The sequence below is a fragment of the Dipteris shenzhenensis genome, chromosome 32, assembly GCF_047967505.1.
Source record: "Dipteris shenzhenensis isolate YYH24624 ecotype China chromosome 32, Dip_SZ_1.0, whole genome shotgun sequence".
Lineage (NCBI taxonomy): Eukaryota > Viridiplantae > Streptophyta > Polypodiopsida > Gleicheniales > Dipteridaceae > Dipteris > Dipteris shenzhenensis.
Window position 1 is genome coordinate 2,939,795 of NC_141627.1, and position 14,525 is coordinate 2,954,319.

At 47.8% G+C, this 14,525-nt stretch overlaps 1 protein-coding gene across 1 annotated transcript in view; it reads right to left on the bottom strand.

The window, feature by feature from the left end:
* Nucleotides 1-14,525, bottom strand: part of LOC147880178 (tobamovirus multiplication protein 1-like) — an 80,883-nt gene that overhangs the window by 40,226 nt on the left and 26,132 nt on the right. The gene's annotated exons all lie outside the window — the stretch shown is intronic.

Here is a 14,525-nt window from a genome sequence, read left to right on the forward strand (position 1 = left end):
TACCTTATGATCAGAACCAGGGAACTTCTTGAAATCCTATACAAGCCACGACATAGTCTTCTATAATGAGACACATCAGAGTCCAGAGCGCTCTCTTCCAATAGTTAGCAGATATACATGGGAGTCTGCCTACAATGTGAGACGAGGGGTATAGGAGGAGTTCGAGGTTCAGGTGGAGTTGCAGTCCTTTTCAGATCCACACTTCGAGGGACCATTTTAGTAGAGCAGAAAGATACACATTCCAGATTTCTTTGGATCTGGATTCGACACATGGACAGCCACGATCTGTTTGTTGCAGTTTGCTACTTCCCTCCTGAGACCTCCCACTTTGCCAAAGATATCCGAGGTGATGATGAGACATCCCATTTGTTGCCCTTTATCAATCCATCGTTGACTTTTCTAGCCACGGAGAAGTCCTAGTGGGGGACTTCAACGCGAGGCCAAGGGCCCGTCAGGTACCACTTCTTGACTTCAGAGATGATTCCACTCTACTGCCAGATATTGACCTTGAGGAGGCAGGTATGCTACGGGTTTCGGCTGACATGCGAGGTCCATTCTCATCTTATGGGCAGGCCCTATTAGACCTTGGCAGGATACATGATCTCATTATCTATAATGGTCTTGACAGATGGTCCGCTTCAGGTGGTTTCACATGCTTTCCACATCGGGGGGGCTCCAATGTTGTTGATTACATCATGGGATCCCCTGTCTTCACATCTCGCATTATTGACTTCACTGTAGCACCTATCCCCCCACGGGCTGACCATACATACCTTTTCTTTAGCATGTCCACCCCCCTTCGCACAGCACCTTTCACCCCACTCAGTGCTTACTCCACCTACCACGATATACGCTTTGATCGGGATCACTCACCTTCTTACTCTGGCCGTCTGTACATACTTCTCGCTTATATTGACTTCATACCCCTTTTAGAGGATCGCCCTTGTCACCCGCTCACTACACAAGACTGCCATTCATGCTTTCCCCCACACCACCCGCTCCACCCGCCCACCACCCCCTGGAACCGTACCCTATAATAGTTGGTACGATGATGAGTGTAAGGCTTTACACCGTCAACTCAGATTCGAAACCAAATACAATCTTCCGAGCGCACCAGAGACGCTACATGAATACCGTAGACTGGTACGGAGGAAGAAACTAGACTTCGTTCGTTGGAAAGAGGATGAGCTACTAAACATTTTGTTTAGTAACAACTCTAAGGACTTCTGGCGAAGATTTCTAGAAGGACGATCCCCTCCACCACTCACTGACACTCAGATCTGGCTTGATTATGCACACACACTTTATGACATCCCAAATCAGCCAATCCCTAACACCTCACACATACCTCGTCCCACATCTTGCACCCTCTTCATTAGAGGAGGGGTAAAGGATGCCGTAATGAAACTTCATAATGGCCGAGCGAAGGATCATGAGGGACTATGCACTGAGTTCATTGCATATGGGATTAACCTCCTAGCCCCAATCTAGGCAAAGCTTTTTAATGAAGCGGTTTGTTTGGGATTTCCACACACTTGGACCATTAACACTATCTCACCCATCCACAAGGCAGGGGATCCCATGAGCCCGGAGAACTACAAGACCATTATGATTGGACATGTCATGTCCAAGATTTATGCATCAGTACTTGACTCCAAGGTTAGCAGACTTGCAGAGTGTCGAGGACTTAGAGTAGCAGGACAGGCCGGATTCCGGCGTGATCATGGGACCATGGACCACATTCTCACGCTCAGATGTATCATCGAGGAGGCGAGGTCACGGAAGCAGAGGGTTTATTGTTGCTTTGTGGATTTCCGCAAGGCATTTGACAAGGTCCCGAGAGCCTGCCTCATACGGCACCTACAGGACTTGGGTTATGACCAGGAGATCATTTGGGCTATCATGGCACTTTACGAGAGAGCTTTTGGCAAAGTTCGGGCAGGATCCGGGTGGACAGACGAGATCATGAGCACCATCGGGGTCAAACAAGGGTGTCCTTTGTCGCCTACCTTGTTTGGCCTCTACATTGACGAGCTTGAGACAGTGATGAGACATAGGGAGGTGTAGGTTGCTCTCTTGCGGACACGCTGATCCAGATTTTGCTTTATGCCAATGACGTGGCTCTCTTGTCTTCCTCAGCAGAGGGGCTTCAAAGACACCTAGACGCACTACAATCCTTTTGTGAGTCTCATGATTTGAAGGTCAACCTGGGTAAAACCAAGGTCATGATCTTCAATACATCTAGAGCCATCATGCGTCAGAAGCAGTTCATATTTGCGGGGTCATTTGTTGAGATAGTTTCATCATACACTTATCTTGGGATTATCTTTTCCGGACCCAGCTTCACTATGAGACCCACAATGCAGACACGCTTAAGTAGAGGGTATGCTTCATTGGCCAGACTAGAGAGGTAGTGCTTCCGCTTGCGCTTTCAGGAGCCACGCACCAAGGGGTTGCTTTTTGACTCCTTGGCTTGCCCAGCGGGAAGGTACGGCAACCCTTTTGGGGGCCAGACTTGTCAGATACAGAGTGGGCCCGTGTGGAGCGGCTACAGGTTCTCATGTTATCATGTATGATTCGTGGTAAGTCATCAGTTCCTCACCAAATCATTCAGGTTGAGTTTGGGTCACCCCCTTTACAGTTAGATGCTGCATTTCAGGTCATCACAAATCTGTACCGAGTTAGGGAATATGGGGATTATACCTCGGGGCGTAGCAGGCTACCATGGATAGCTCTATCCTCCTCTATGGCACTTGCAGCAGGAGGAGACCAGAGGTGCTGGTATGCACGTGCAGAGAGATGGTTTGAGCGATTGGGGCTCCACATGGATAGACTACCTCCCTTCTAGTACAGCATCGATGCTCCGTTTTCTCCTCTTATCACACGAGGTCAACCAGGTTATCCGTGAGGATCTACTACAGCTACACACATTTCGGACCTAGTTGGGACAGAGTGAACTCCCAGTGAAGCTTAGCTTCTACAGAGATCACTTCTTACATATCACAGCGAAGGGTTTCATTGACCCACCAGGATACACACAGATTCACCTACCCCGCTCCCTGAGGATCTCTCTTGGGCGGTTTCGGGTCTCTTCACACAAACTTTGCACCGAGAGTGGCAGAGCAGAGCGACTACCCAGGGAGAGGTGCATATGCACACTGTGTGACATGCAGGAGGTTGAGACAGAGGAGCATTTCATCTTCAGATGTCCTATGTACTATGAGATCCGAGGGCGTTTCCACTGCCTCTTCAGGGATAGTTACGGGATTTTAGCCTGTTTCCTCTCCTACCCAGACCAGCGGTGTTTGGCAGGTTTCATTCATCAGGCACTTAGACACCGCGAGAGGATACTTCATGCACGGAGATAGGAGCAGACTTCTTCCTCGGCTGATCCCTCTCAGAGCTCTATCACGGACTTCGTTTAGCTAGATCACATGGACCCCCACGAGACGAGGCCTCGACATGATCGTGACCCAGAGCCTGTGACTCGATAGCTCAAACAGAGGATCGACACACAGATCACACTCAGGGACATCCCCTCCTTTAGAGTTGGAGCCCGACCGTCGGGGGTCACAATAGCCTTGGTCAGACGCAGAGCTACAATCAAGAGACGTGCCAGGACCGCACCTCTGAGTGGCCGACAGCACTCTATTGCTGACTTCCTGCCTCCACTGCCTCATCCATCCTGATATCTGGCTGCTGCCGATGATGATGATGATACTGATGACGATTCTGAGACTGATATATAGTCGACCATCGACATGACTATGTTGTACTTAGGACTTAGTACTGCTATTCTGCATTTTTGCATTGGTATGGACGCTCGTTTAGTAGCTCCACTACCACAGTTTGTTGTATCAAAATTTTCACAGTCTCAAAGACCCATCGGTCTTCCGAAGACTTTAATAAACTTTCTTTCTTTTCTTTCTTTCTTGCATGACTACTCTCTCTCTCTCTCTCTCTCTCTCTCTCTCTCTCTCTCTGCTCCTTGCTCGGTCCTACTCTCCTATTCCGCCTCTTGCAGCCCATCCTGCAGCTCCACTTGCTGCCGCCCATGCAGCTCCATCCCTTGCAGCTCCCCAGCCCTCGCAGCTCCTCCACCTGCACAGCTCCCTCCCCGCCCGCGCAGCTCCCTCCTGCCAGCGCTCTCAGCCCCTCCCTTCGCTGTTCCGCCTCTCCTCCTGCAGCCCGCCTTGCAGCTCCGCCTGCTGCCGCCCCTCCCCCATCCACTCCCCTGGTGCTGCTCTCCTGCCTGCAGCTCCTCCGCCGCCTTCCTCCACCCTGCAGCTCTGCCCGCTGCTCCAACCCCCCTCCTGCTCGTTGCCCGTCCTAGCTGCTCCGCCTCCCCTCCTGCTCGTTGCCCACCTCCACTCCTTGCTGCCCCACCCTGCAGCCCGCTGCCCACTTCCCTGCAGCTCCACCTTCACAGCTCCCCCCCCCCCCCCCCCCACCTTCCAGCTCCACTGCCAGCCACCCTCCCCACTCCGCCCTCCACCCTCATCCGTTCTCTTCCACCATCCGTCTTGCAGCCCCACCTTCATCCCCCTTCAGCCCCCTCCTTCCAGCTCTCCCACTCCCCTCCATTTTCGGCCCCCATGACTGGGTGTGCCTCCCGCCATTGGGGGGGGGGGGGGGGGCTCATGCTCCCGCTCCCGCTCCTGCACTAAGACCTGCACCGAACACGGGATCAGCCAAAAAAAAGAAATGGGGAAAGGTGGCAAAGATATGGATAAAGCCGCCAAGAAAGACGACAACAAAAACAAGAGACAAACACAACTGAAACTTGAGGATGTGAACACACGCTACAACCACAGTGGACTCGGAGTTGACAGCAAAGCAAAGGCGGGGCCTGCCTTAGCTTCAGCTTCAGCTTTAGTCTCAGCTTCAGTCTTAGCTACATCAGCTTCAGCTTCAGCATCAGCCTCAGCCTCAATTTCAATTTCAGCTCCACTTCCATCCACAGCTTCTACATCCGTAGCTACAGCTACTGGCACTGATATACCCATACCCATGACATCGATTGCTCCACCCTCCGCTAGGATATAGGGGTTGCCACTGACACCATCTCTTCCAACTCTCCCGCTACACTTCTCTCTCCGATTATGACACCTACTTTGGAGGGGTCATACACTGTTCCGCACTACTCAAACTTTTTCTCCCCTCTGCCTCTCAGTCAGCCCACGTTTCCACACCCTGCTGGGATCGCCTCCTCCAGGCCACTATCATCTCCATATTGCACCCATCTCACCCAGTCATCACCTAGCCTCCAGTCTCATCCCCACACTCTCATGCCACAGTCCTTTCAAGTTCCACTAGGGCACGGACGAGATGACCCATCAGAGGCTTGGGAGAACTTGCTGATGGAGGTACATAGCATCCGAGAGCGCGAGATGGAGCTGTCATGCTTCACACAGGAGCAGACACGCTTCACCCAAAAGCAATCGTGTCTCATACAGGAGCAGTCTCAAGCTATCCGAGACCAGGCTGATCTTATTCAAGGAGTCAGACAGGAGATGTCATAGCTCCAATAGGTGGTCACTGCTATACGTACAGTCCCATGGAGCACCCCAGTTGTGGAGGCACAGATTGCGACCATACAATCTGCCATTGAGGAGACGTCCAAATGGGTCGACATAGCCAAACGCGAACTTGCAAGGGTGACTGTTTCGGCTACCCTCTTGGAGCAGCAGCAGAGAGCCAGTAAGGCTCTCAACATCAGAGTACGTGGGATCCCACGCATTGATGGTGGATGCGGCGGCCTTCGTGACCACTACTCTAGGGACGACTGAGCACAGGATTGAGAGAGCATGGCAGGTAGGGAGGGACCCCAACCGAGAGCAGTCCCTTATCATACAGTTCCATGACGCTCAGGCACGACTCTCGGCTTTACGTCGTACGTCAACCTTACGAGACCAACCACAGCGATCTCCATGTATGAGGACCTCACTCCACTACAGGTTGAGGAGAGGCGCTTCCTGTTATAGCAGCAGGATCAGACCTGCAAGGAGCAAAAGTGGACATTAGTACGAGATGGACGACTCCTTATTGGCCCCGTTGGGCACCCACCTCATCTCCCACATAGGAAGGCAGGGTCTATGAGACTTAGATATCTGAGACCCTATCCTACACCGTTTGAAACTATAATTGTATCTTATGGTCAGAACTAGGGAATTTCTCAGAATCCTATACAGGTCATGACATAGTCTTTTATACAGAGACACATCAGAGTCCAGAGCGCCCACTACCAGTAGTCAGCAGGTATACATGGGAGTCGGCCTACAGAGATGAGACAAGGGATACAGGAAGGGCTCGAGAGTCGGGAGGAGTCGCAGTCCTTTACAGATCCACACTTTTGGGAGCCATCTCAGTGGAGCAGAGAGATGCACATTCCAGGTTTCTTTGGATCCGGATTCAACACATGGACAGCCCGGATCTGTTTATTGCTATTTGCTACTTCCCCCTTGAGAACTCCCACTTTGCTAGAGATATTCGAGGTGAGGGTGAGCCATCTCCATTTGCTGCTCTTTATCAATCCATTGTTGACTTCTCTAGCCGCGGAGAAGTCCTCCTAGTTGGGGACTTCAACGCGAGGATAGGTGCTTGTCAAGCACCACTCCTCAACTTCAGGGATGATTCCACTCTTCTGCCAGACATTGACCTTGAAGAGGCAGGTATGCTATGGGTTTCAGCTGACAAACGAGGACCGTTCACATCTTATGGGCAGGCCCTACTAGACCTCAGCAGGATGCATGATCTCATCATTTATAATGATCTTGACAGATGACCCATCTCAGGTAATTTCAAGTGCTTTCCACATGAGGGAGGCTCGAGTGTTGTTGACTAAATCATGGGATCCCCTGCCTTCACATCTCGCATCACTGACTTTACCATAGCACTCTCCCTCCACGGGCTGATCATACCTATCTTTTCTTTAGCATTTCCACTCCCAGTCGCGCAACACTTCCCAGCCCACTGAGTTCTCACTCCACCTACCATGATATACGCTTTGATTGCGATCACTCACCTACTTACTCTGGCCATCTGTATATACTTCTCGCCTACATTGACTTCATACCCCTATTAGAGGATCATGCTGCCCTAGTCACCCGATCATGCTTTTCACATGAGGCTGCTCTTCACGCTTTTGTAGGCCATCTTCTGGTGGTTCTAGTGATGCCCTATAGGCCATGGTATGTGCCTTGTAGGCATAGATATAGGCACTTATAGTTTCAGTGCCTTTTAGGCCACATAGGACACTTAGTCCTATGTGACACCTAGGACATTTAGTCCTAGGGTCTAGGTCTAGCTACAAGTACCATGTACTCTTTTTCTTGTACACACTAGTTGACGTGACGGCTAAATCTATCAACTCTTTGAACCTTGCACTTGCTCTTTCATCTAACGAGCCTACAGTGGTATCAGAGCCACGTTTAGACTCGTCTCCTGCTCTTGGACTTGCACAAGCTCCCTTCAGCTTCTCTGCTCCTCCATCCGTATAGTCTGTACGACTGTACAGACGACTGTACTTACAATCGTACAAATCCGTATCTGTATCGCCATATAGCCATACAACAGGCTTCGTACCCGTTCTGTATTGCACTCCTTACTTGTCTATACTGGGCTCCGTACTTGCATCACCGCCTTTGCACGTGTGAAGTTACATTTGCAGGACATTGAGTTAGATTTTTGCAGACATTGAGTCTTTTCTGCAGGACATTGAGTCAGATTCTCATACATTGGGTCACATTTGCAAAAATCTCAGCAAAATTTGGGGCTTTTTTGCATTTGCCCTCTTTTTGGGCTATTTGTCCTCATTAAATTGGGGCTTTTGCCAGATTTGCTGTTTTTGCAGTGAACTTTGTCTGACATAGTCACATTTGCGTCAAATCTGCATTTGCCCTTTGATTTGGGTTGGAAATTTGCAGAATATTTATTTGCAGATATTTGCTGTCATTTTTGGACAGCCAGCTTTTTGCAGTGATAGCCTTGAGGCTTTTGGGTTTTCAGCTCTTTTTCAGGGTATCCCATTTGCAATGGCTGGCAACAATCAAGATCTATTTGGCATTCTTCATGAAGATGATAAGTTGGATGGCTCAAAGTTTGCAGCCATGGCTATAACTGACCGGATGGTTGTCATTCTGGATGTAGGAGCAAAAGTCTCCTCATAGTCTATGCCCTTTTTCTGAGCATATCCTTTTGCAACCAGCCTTGCCTTGTACCAATCAACGGACCCATCTGGCTTTCTTTTGACTTTGAAAACCCACCGTGTACCTATGGCATGTTTACCTGGTGGCAAATCGACAACTTCCCATGTCTGATTTTTATGAATGGACTGCAATTCATCGTGCATGGCATTCATCCAATGCACATTATCCTATGCTTCTTCAAATGTCTTAGGCTCCTCCTCGTCAAGAAGAGTACCTGCATAAGCTGATTCAACTGAAAGAGCTCCCCCCCCATGCCTTACTGCACTCCGAGTTCTGCCAGGTGATGGAGCATCAATTTTACTCTCCCTGAGAGTTCGTAACAGCCAATTTGGAACTGTTTTTTCTACATGTATATCTGCAATTTCTTGCTGAACAACCTCTTCCACTGCTTGTGGAGGTGGTAAGATACCCTGTGGCTGAATCGGAGCATGTGGAGGTATCTGAAAATTTTGATTTGCATCAGATATATCAGCAGGGGAACCCAAGGCAATGGGTAGTAATCCCTCAAAGACATCATCGGAAGAAGTAGGCAAATCAAATTCAGCTTGAGTGTGAGCTGAATTTTCTGAAAATATAACATCTCTACTGACAATAATCTTGCGTGTGACAAGATTGTAGGGACGGTAGCCCTTGCTTTCTGCACTGTACCCAACAAAAATGCATTTGATTGCCTTATTAGACAACTTATGCCGAAACTCAACGGGCACATGAGCATATGCAAGGCATCCAAAAACACGAAAATGATCCACAGAAGACTTTCTCCCTTGCCAAACTTCATAGGGAGTCTTGGTCTTCAAAGCTTTTGTGGGAGCCCGATTCAAAACATAATTGGCACACATGAGACCTTCAAGCCAAAATTTGTGAGGCAATTTTTTGCGTTTTAGCATGCATCTATCCATCTCCATAAGAGTACGATTTTTCCTCTCAACTTTGCCATTTTGCTGAGGTGTTAGCCTCACTATAAGCTAATGTGCAATGCCCTTGTCTTTCAAAAATGCATCAAAATCTGCAGACAAATACTCCCCTCCTCTCTCTGTGCGTAATGTCTATATCTTGAGTCCTGATTCATTCTCAACCATGGCTGCAAAGTGTTTGAAAACCATAAACACTTCTGATTTGCGTTTCAGCCCATAAACCCAAGTGTAGTTGGAGTAGTCGTCTATAAAAGAGACAAAGTAAAGATGACCACCCAATGATGGAGTCCTCATGGGACCACAGACATCACTATGAATAAGCTGTAATTTTTGAACAGGTTTTACTGATCCATCCTTCTTGAAAGGAAATCTGTGCATTTTACCAAGAATGCACCCTTCACAGGCATGTGGAGGAGGTGTTTCAAGAGGAGGCAATGCATCAACCATAGCATGTTTTCGAAGTGTCATCAAGCTGCCATAATGCATGTGTCCATATCTGACATGCCATAACTCCGCATTCTGCATAGCAGCAGTAGGAGTGGAAACTGCAAGAGCATGTGCTGGTCTTTTCTCATACATGTCAAGCTGAAAAAGACCACGTAACAAAGTGCCAGACAATCTCAAGGCATAGTCATTCTCTATGTCATGGACTGCACACTTGTCATCTTCAAAAATGACCTGAAATCCAGCTCTGTTAAGAGTGGACACTGAAAGTAAATTTTTTGTGATACCAGGCACATACAAGACATCAGAAATTTTGAATGTTGAGCCATCAATGGCTGTAAGTTCAACTTGTCCTGTACCACGAACTGAATAGGAGGAGTTGTTGGCACATGTGACCTTTTTACCAACGGGAGGTGGATGCAGAGATGTGAAAAGAGACTTCCTGGAAGTGATATGCTTTGAGGCACCGCTATCAAAATACCATGTATTTTGTGTCTCATTGACACTGAAAGCTGATGCATCCTTCGAAGAATCATAACTGCATGTCAGAAAAGCATAAGAGTCATCATTACAAGTGGCTGTAATATCCGGAGCAGCCAACTGAGAGTCTGAAATGCAAGACAAGAAGGCATAGTCGTGCTCCACAAAGTTGGCTGTAGCTTGCTCATTGTCAGGTGCATAAGGAGCTGTATCTGAAACAACCATACCGGAGCTGTTTTTCTTTTCTTTTGCAAGCCTTTTCTTGCATTCTCCAATGTAGTGACCTGGCATTTTGCAGTAATGACATATTCCCTTCTTCTTGGGCTTACCTGCATCACCCTTAGCTTTTTGAGAAGGCTATCCTGAACCACATTTGCTGATGTCTTTGTTTGTCCCTTTGTTTTAGGGTTGAATTTTGAAAGCATGGCATGTTCAACTGCTCGTGAAGCCATGTTTTTCCTAGTCTGCTCTTCCTGCAATAGAAGTCCTATCAACTCGTGAAAATTGAGAGGATTTGCACCCCCCCTCAATGACAAATTTAGCGAGGTATGAAAGCTGAGATAAGACTCATGAAGAGAATTCAGAGTAGTAGTAATCATCTCTGAATCAGGAATGATCTCATCAATATTCAGCAATTGCTCTCGTAAATCCTGTAGCTTTGTGAGGTGCACTGACATGGAGTCACCCTCTTCCATATGTGTATGAGACAATCCTCTTTTCAAAAAAGACACCCTGGCATCATTCCGAGCTGCATACATGCTCTCCAAAATATCCCATGCTGCCTTTGAGGTCTTACACGACCGGATATGCGGAATGATGAATCTTTTCATCACTGAAAGAGAAATACACGACAAAGCTAAAGCATCACGTGAATCCCATCTCTTTTGCTCTGGAGTGGTAGGTATAACTGCACCAATAACTTGTCCTGCAGCTGTACCCTGTGCACGACCTCTGCCTCCTCCTTGCTGGGGAGGGGTATTAGGTGCCACATTTGCTGGCCGGATCTCATCCCCATTAACATAGTCCCACAAATTACGGGAAATCAGAATGTTGCGTACCATAAAACTCTAGAGGGAGTAGTTGGTACCATCTAGCTTATCCTCTTGTGAGAGACCACTGAACTGGAAATCATTCTGATTTTGCTGGACCATGTCTGAGAAAGAAATTACAACAAACGCAAATCTGAATTCCCTTGCTGGGAATGGAGTGCACAATTCCCAAAAAAATACAGCCAAACACTGGCTGAAAATCCAACTCAAATCTCTGTAATGTCTCTGTCAAAAATCTGCCAGAGCATCCAATCTCTCCCAAAACCTGCCAAAAGTGCTTCAAAACACTTACAGAAAGGCAGTGTGAACTGAAACTTGCAAAACTGCTCTCCCAACACAAAAGCCCCAATTTGTGGCTTGAAATTGCAACCAGAAAGGGGCAAATGGTTTAAAAGCCCCAAATGTTGCACAATTGCTCTCTACCTGCAAAATCCCCAAATTTCGCTGCAAAATTGTAGTGTAATTGCAAAAGCCCCAATTTTCTGCAAGAAATTAGCCAAACAATGGCTCTCTGCGCAAATGCCTATCATGAAACACCTTCCAGAGTCCACCTGCAAAGAAAAAATCTGCAGAAAGTACGGTCTCTTCATATTGTACGGAACTGACAATACGAAATCCGTACAATGTATGGACTGTACGGATGTACGGATGTACGAACCTGTACGGATTTCAATATGGGTGTACGGAACATCCGACGCAGATCAGTATGGCGGATGTACGACGGACAGCAGGGCTATGCTCATACGCACGGATGGACTACAGGTTGTACGGCGATGTACGGACGGACAGCAAGGCTATGCTCGTACGCACGGATGGGCTACAGGCTATACGGCACAAGTACGCTTGCACGGACATAGTGTGCGCCTATGTACGGCACCTGTACGAAACGTGCAACTTGGGCTGCGTGCAAAAACTGAATGCGCAAGTGTACGGAATGTGCTGCTTGTACGGATTGCATGCGTGGGAGCTGTATAGCAGGTTGTCACACTTGCAAGGAAGCTGGTCCAAGGTCTGAAAGCTTGCAGGAGCTGGCTGAGAACAGGGAGTTGGGAGCAGGTCCGGGAAGAAGCACCGCTCTGATACCAAATGTGAGTTGGAGAGGGAGAGAGAGCAGAGTGTGAGAGCAAGAGAGCAAGAGAGTAGGAGAGTGAGAGCTGAAAGCAATAGTTGCAATTGAAGAGTGTGTTACAACTGAAGAGTGGGATAGGTTTTGTCTAAGTGACAAAACCTTATCCTTCACTAACCGTAGTTAGTGAACTAACTGTGGTTAGGGGGAAAAACCTCTAAAATGAGGGAAAAGTGCCCCTAACCTACTTATTACATTACATTGGTCACTGCTAAATTATAACAATAATTCTACAAACAAGGCATTGACTTTGAGGAGACATTTGCTCCCACATCCAGGATTACTACCATTAGATGTGTCATTGCCATTGCAGCCCATCATCATTGGCAAGTGCACCAGCTTGACATCAAAACTGATTTTCTTCATGGGGATCTGCAGGAAGAAGTCTATGTCACACAACCTCCTGGCTTTGAGGTTGTTAATTCTGAAAACAAGGTATGCCGGCTTAGAAAATCCCTTTATGGTTTGAAGCAGGCACCCAGGGCATGGTATGCCAAAATTCATGCACACTTACTATCCCTTGGTTTTCAGAATAGCCCCATAGAACCCACTCTTTATGTCCGTGGGAGTGGATCTGATTTTTTAGTGCTGATTTTATATGTGGATGATATGCTCATCACGGGCCCAGATACTCAGCATATTGCAGCTTTCAAGACTGATTTGCAGCAGATTTTGGAAATGTCAAACATGGGACAGCTCCACTATTCTTTGGGCATTCAGTTTGCTCATGTCCTTGATCGTTTTCAGTTCGAGGATTGCAAGCCAATCTCTACTCCAGTGGACCCTGGCTTCAAATTCTCAGCTCATGATGGGAGCCCACCATGTGATATCACTCTCTATCAGCAGGCTGTTGGATGCCTTATTTATTTATGTCACACCAAACCTGACTTACAGTATGCAGTATCTCAGCTCAGCAGATTCATGCACATGCCCAGTTCACAGCATTGGCAGGCAGTGACGAGAGTTTTCAGATATCTCAAAGGCACTCAGAATTCAGCCCTCTTCTATGGTGATCAGGGCGGGCTCACTTACCATGCATGATTACATGGATAGTGACTGGGCAGGTTGTTGCGACACCAGAGTGTCGCATACCGGCAATTGTTTTTTGCTTGGCAATTCATGTATCTCTTGGCTTAGCAAGAAGCAACCAACAGTTGCCACATCTAGCTGTGAAGCTGAGTATAGGGCAGCTTTCACCGCTATAGTAGAGTGTGTCTGGCTTCAACAGTTACTTACAGATCTTGGTATTCGCCAGACGTCCTCCAGTATGGTCTACACTGACAGCCAAAGTGCTTTGGCCATTGCACGTAACCCAGTGTTTCATGCGCGTACCAAGCATATTGAAGTTCACTATCATTATGTTCGGGAGCGGTTGTCAGCAAGAGACATAGAGTTGTCCTATCTTCCCACAAAGGACAACATAGCAGATCTGTTTACAAAGGCACTTCTTCATCCTAAGTTCGAAGTCTTCCGCCAGGCTTTACACTTGGTTCCCTTCGTTAAATGATCTGACATACCTTGTACATTCATAGGTGGCTATATCCTTTTGGATGAACATGTGCCACCATGACTAGAAAAATACCAGGCATTCTGAGACGTTTCTAGAATACTTCAGCCCATCCCATGGAGGGGGGTTTGTAGGCCATCTTCTGGTGGTTCTAGTGATGCCCTATAGGCCATGGTATGTGCCTTGTAGGCATAGATATAGGCACTTATAGTTTTAGTGCCTTTTAGGCCACATAGGACACTTAGTCCTATGTGACACCTAGGACACTTAGTCCTAGGGTCTAGGTCTAGCTACAAGTACCATGTACTCTTTTTCTTGTACACACTAGTTGATGTGACGGCTGAATCTATCGACTCTTTGAACCTTGCATTTGCTCTTTCATCTAACGATCCTACAGCTTTCCCCCACACCACCCGCTCCACCCAGCCACCACACCCGAGGATCGTACCCTGCAATAACTGGTACGATGATGAGTGTAAGGCGTTACGCCATCAGCTCATATTCGAAACTACAAACAGTCTTTCGAGTGAACCAGAGACGCTACACGAGTACCGTCGACTGGTATGCAGAAAGAAACTAGACTTTGTTCGCCGGAACGAGGAGGAGCTGCTAAACATTCTGCTCAGTAACAACTCTAAGGACTTTTTGCAGAAATTTCTAGAGGGACGGTCCCCCTCATCACTCACTAACACTTAAGTGTGGTTTGATTATGCACGCACACTCTATGATATCCCAAATCAGCCAGCCCCTAACCTCTCACATATGCCATGCCCCACATCGTGCACCCTCTTCACTAAG